Raw genomic sequence first — 6,000 nt, 5'->3', positions numbered from 1 at the left:
CTAATCCAACCCAAAAGCCTTCACAGCGGCGTAGATCCTCTCTCTCTCTGCTAGTTTCACATCCTTCACTGCTCCTTCTTTTGACCTCAAAGTGGTGAAGATGACAGCAGAATGGGCTTCCTCTTTCTGTGGAAACAATCAGTGTTGCAAGAGAATTCAACATGTAGTCACAAAAGGCACACATTTTCTTTTGAAAAACATGATCCTACCTTTAAATTCCTTATCAGCTGACTTCCCCAACCATCACAGCTTTTGTGCACAGCACAGGCTGAAACCCAAGTATGAAAGTGTAAAGAAACAGAAAATTTTATGGTATTGTACAAAGAAAGAAGAAATTCCTTACCACTGCAACAATCAGAGTTGTTTTTCTTGATGCCATAGATGAGGAAAGTGATCACAATGAGACTCAGAGCCAAAAAACCACAGAGCAGATAAATAACGGCATTGACCTGCAGTGAACAGTTCTCTGAAAAAGAATTAAAAAGATGTGATTTTTAAAAACAGTAATTTATATTGTATGTCAAAGCTTGATCAGACATCAGGCCACTTCAGCTGACTTCCTACGCGGCCTCCCCTTAACTCTCTGTGCTACAGTAAAACCAGAATGACTTTTCTCAGCCAATCAGAGAACAGCCAGTGTCACAGAAAGTGACATCACAGCATTTGACCAATCAGGAGTGGCCCTGAGTGTCTCAAACTTCCTATTTCCCCCAGAACATAAAAAATGCAGTTTTACATCTCTCTTGGTCCCACACTAAGGACCCTAACATCATAACTAACCACGATAAGATGATGACACTAAAGCATTTTAAAGGTGAAGAGTAATGCTAAATGCCATCATAAGTTTTACTGAAATTAGTTATATTTTAGTGGGAAAATGGAGGAAGCATATTTAGATATATATACACCCCTTTAGCAGTGTAAAATGTCTATAAATAAAATAGGGGCTTGACACTAACACCCGCCAACTAGTCACATCCTGTTGATCAGGGCAGTGAGAAACAGAGACAGATGGATAAGAGGCTATACCTGAAACTCCAGTAACTTTGGAGGAGATCTGAACTGAATAAAGTGAAAGTTTCTGTTTCTATGATTTGATTTACTCAAGTGATATTAAACTACAAAGTGTTGAAAACAGATGTTTAAATCTGTTCCTTATTTGAATTAAATGCAACAAATCTAAGTCACCTTTGTTTTAACAGATAATTTAATGGTTTTTAAAGCTTTATTTCACACATTTAAAGACACTTACACCATAAATGATGACAGAAGTTTAAAGCAGAATAAATGAGGTTTGATACTCAACATTGATCTGTCTGAGTAGAATTAGAGATGTTCATGAAACCTGCTGCAGTTTTCATTTCTTCATAAAATGGACAGCTATTTAACAGTGCTTTATTATTAGTATAAACTTCACATCCATTAAAGAGAAAAAAAACAAAGATTGTGTTTTTCTTGTTGTTCTTTAAAGAAAATGAGAAAAAAAGTTAATGTTGAGCAATCATTTAGACATAAGGCCAACTCATCTAGCAAACCATACTAAAGGTCTTTTCTTAACAAAGAACATTTTAATGTAGGATAATAGCTCTGTAGCATAGTATGATGTTGCAACAGGTTTGTAAAAAATAAAAATGGTAAAGTAAATTTTACAAATGAATAGAAATTCTCAAGGTGTAAATTACAGAATAGGAGTAATCTTTGGTCAGTTTATAACACATAACAGTTTTAACATACTTCTGTGTTTTATACCAGTTTTTATTTTTACTGTGAGCTTTAATTCTGTTTGAATTAATCTAAACATATCATATTTGTGACTTTTTTATACACTATACTGCCAAAAGTATTCGCTCACCTGCCTTGACTCGCATAAGAACTTAAGTGACATCCCATTCTTAATCCATAGGGTTTTATATGACATTGGTCCACGCTTTGCAGCTATAACAGCTTCAACTCTTCTGGGAAGGCTTTCCACAAGGTTTAGGAGTGTGTTTATAGGAATTTTTGACCATTCTTCCAGATGTGCATTTGTGAGGTCACACACTGATGTTGGACCAGAAGGCCCGGCTCTCAGTCTCCACTCTAATTCATCCCAAAGGAGTTCTATCAGGTTGAGGTCAGGACTCTGTGCAGGCCAGTCAAGTTCATCCACACCAAACTCTCATCCATGTCTTTATGGACCTTGCTTTGTGCACTGGTGCTCAGTCATGTTGGAACAGGAAGGGGCCATCCCCAAACTGTTCCCACAAAGTTGGGAGCATGGAATCGTCCAAAATCTCTTGGTATGCTGAAGCATTCAGAGTACCTTTCACTGGAGCTAAGGGGCCAAGCCCAGCTCCTGAAAAACAACCCCACACCATAATCCCCCCAACACCAAACTTTACACTTGGCACAATGCAGTCAGACAAGCACTGTTCTCCTGGCAACCGCCAAACCCAGACTCGTCCATCAGATTGCCAAAGGGAAAAGCGCAATTTGTCACTTCAGCGAATTTGTCTCCATTGCTCTAGAGTCCAGTGGTGGTGTGCTTTACACCACTGCATCCGAAGCTTCACATTGTGCTTGGTGATGTACGACTTGGAAGCAGCTGCTTGGCCATGGAAACCCGCCGACTCTGCTCCGTCATTTTACGTGGCCTACCACTTTGTGGCTGAGTTGCTGTCGTTCCCAATCCCTTCCACTTTGTTATAATACCACTGACAGTTGACTGTGGAATATTTAGGAGCCAGGAAATTTCATGACTGGACTTGTTGTGGTGTTTATTTTGTATTGAGTGTTTTATTTTGTGGAACTTCCAGTTTCCGGAGCTGGTTGCTGGCTGCTAACTATCCTCTGCTTCTCCTGAGGCTTTCACCCTGCCCCCCTGGTGCTGTGGAGAGTCACACCTGCGGCGAATCACCTAATCGACTCATGCTATTTAAGACCAGCTGCATCTCTCTACAGCGCCTGAGTCTTGTCTACCTTACCTCACGGTAAACGTCTGCTCCAGGCTCCTTCTCAGATCCTCCAGAGAAGTTCTTGTGATTTTTTGATGATTCTAGTTATCTCCAGTGTTTGTATTTACCTTGTGCCTCTCGCTAACGTGCCTCTCCTCCTTCTTCCAGTGCCTCCTGCTCAGATCACCACAGCCAGCTCCAGCTCACCCACACTTCCTCCTGGACTCTTGGAATCCCCCTCACTCTGTACTTACCTGCCCAATAAACTGCTTAAAACTGCTTCCGTCTCCGCACCTGAGTCCTACCACCACACATACATCACAAAAACATTTTAATTTGCCAATTCTTAAGAGAAAAATGATGATGCAGGTACCTTTAATGTCCACTGTGGTTCCATCTCCAAATAAAATGCGTCCACATGTGGCCACAGCACGGTCGTAAGTCCCATCATCAGAGGAGCTGACGCTCTTAGAGAAGTGATGAACACAGCTTTTCTGAGCGTCAGATCTCTCGTCACATTCATCTCTTCTGTTTCCACCGGTGTAGATGATGTCTGGATGAGATTTCTCTATCTGGGTTCTGAGCCAGAACACACTGTGACCTCCTGGACACGTTTTATTCTCAGAGTCGGAGAGGACCGAACACTGCAGAGTCATCAAGTCCCCTGGACGGAGTGGATCAGAGACTGTCGGCCGCTGAATGACTGTCAAGTTTGATGTCCTCTCACTGTTTCCTGCAAAAATAAGCAGACCATGAAATCAAAACAGTAAGTACATAGTACAGATGTTTCCTGCTAGTTTCAGGTGTTTAAATGTCACATTTAAGCTTAATTTATGATGCTTTAACATGTAGAATTAACTTTTTATGGATGCAGGTGAAATCTTGACATTGATTAACAGGAAGTATTAAACCTAAACGAGTGATGCATTTTAGAAAATTCAGAAGAAACACCACATTGATTGTAGGCATTAACAGAATTTTAATTGGATGTTTAATTAATTCTCAAAAAATCTTCAAAATACAAATGATAAAACTTCTTTGTCAGCAAAGTGTCACCTCAGAGAATAGACTGATTTTAAAACAGTGATCATGTATTTACCTTGAACTGACAAATATGTCCCACTCCATTTATTCTCATTCCACTCCAGGACTGCACAGTGATACATCCCTTCATCTTCTTCAGTCGTCCTCAGAATGGTCAGCTTGCTCATATTCCCATTATTGATTAAGTTAAATCTAGATTTGCTAAATTCTGGTTCAAAATGGGTTATTTGTCTGTAAACTGTTATTATTAATTTCAGATTATCTCCGGCTCGCTGCTTTTACCAGTGTAGTTTCATGCGTTCCCAATCTTTAGGTAAATCACATGTGAGAGTCACAGGATCTCCAAGTTGAACTATGGTTACTGGGATAAGTGAATCTGTATTCAATTAAAATAGACACAAATAAGCAATAAATAAATAGAAGCACATCAACTGTAAAAAAGAAAGGAATGTGCAGAATTTCCCTGAACAGCCACACATCTAGACATAGGATTTTTTTTTAACTTACATGCCTGGTGAAGGAGAAGCAGTGCAATCCAGAACGCTGTCATCTTGACTCTGCCTTGTGTTTGGCAGCTTCTCTAAGTGAAGGCATTCATGTGGTCACCAGAGTCACTCCTTCAACTGAGCCTCATTGTTTTTTTCAGTATGCAATCATATAGCATTTCCTTCCACACCAGGTTGTGCTTGCTATGAAAAGGGTCACACTCTTATCCTCTGACTTTGACAGTTTCATTCAGATAAGACTGAGGAGTTTACAAATATGAAAGTTTTACACATTTTGCCTCTAATTTGATTGAGTTTAAAACTGATTCTATGTTTTTTCAACATTGATATTCACCTTTATGAACTTGATGTTGAAACTGTGATATTCTTAACAGGACACTCATTCACAGCACAGTGATTTTGGGATGTCAGTATTGTTATTTGACTGTAATCTATTTAAAATTTTATGCAACACTCCCCACTCCCCATGCTTTGATAGAGATTAATTTTGACGGACTTAAATATCTTTCACATTTCCCAGCTCTTTGCATGAACAGACAGCCTGGTTATTATGCTCTGCATTTTTACCAGCTAGCTTTTGATCCATCACAGTCAATAGTACCGTTTTTGAATGGTGTTAAATAATGACACCTGAGCAACCACATCATCAAGTTTGCAGGTGATACAGCAGTGGTGGGACTCTTCTCCCTAAATGATGAGTCAGCATACAGGCTTGAGTTGGAACAACTGGAGGCCTGGTGCAGAAACAACAACTACTGAGTCAACGTTAAGAAGACAAAGGAACTGACTGTGGATTTTAGAAAGGTCACCAGGAACCACCCTCACCTCTGCATCAGTGGAGAAGCTTACTTATGGCAGGCTGTTCCGTAATCATGTCATGCTGTCTGAGCCTGACATGACACGAGGTTTGACAAACTACTTTAGGGTCACAGAGATGCTGTACATTATGATTCTATTTGTTGAGCCATGTTCTTAGTCGAATATCCACCTTATTTCCAGCCCCCATGATTCTTTGTGTGACATATGGGCGCAACTTCTGGTCCTATCTATCTCAATGGGACTTTGCATAGAAACGAGATGCTAAACACGATTATTAGATTATTAGCAATTTGGACATTAAAATATGTAAACTTTGTCTGTTTCACCTCAAACGGGATAATATTATTATTTCTCCCTCTTCTACTAATGTGATGATGTTACCTCAGAAAACCTTGACAGCATATTTACGTAGCTAACTTTATGAGCTTTGTATCAGTATAGTAAGTAATACTACTTGATTTAACAAAAATCAAGTAGTATTTATTACAGCAAATATTTATTTAATTCAGAACAACCACTGTTAATGCTAAATCATTTGGTTTAAAGTCCTTGGAAGAATCACATTTTTGCTATTATTGTTACTGTACTGGAAGCTCCACCCACAATTAATAGCCAAAGTGGACTGTCAGGAATAAGGTGGTATCCACCTTATTTACAGCTTACAGTACAAATGGTGTGATCATGTGATAATAAAAAAA

General features: G+C 39.4%; 1 pseudogene; it reads right to left on the bottom strand.

Moving 5' to 3' along the window:
- Positions 1-4,527, bottom strand: LOC121516146 (annotated as a pseudogene).
- Positions 4,528-6,000: the final 1,473 nt, after the last annotated feature.

Source organism: Cheilinus undulatus, linkage group 10 (assembly GCF_018320785.1).
Source record: "Cheilinus undulatus linkage group 10, ASM1832078v1, whole genome shotgun sequence".
Taxonomy (NCBI): domain Eukaryota; kingdom Metazoa; phylum Chordata; class Actinopteri; order Labriformes; family Labridae; genus Cheilinus; species Cheilinus undulatus.
Note: the sequence above shows the minus strand (reverse complement) of the source record. Positions and strands in the feature narration are given on the sequence as shown.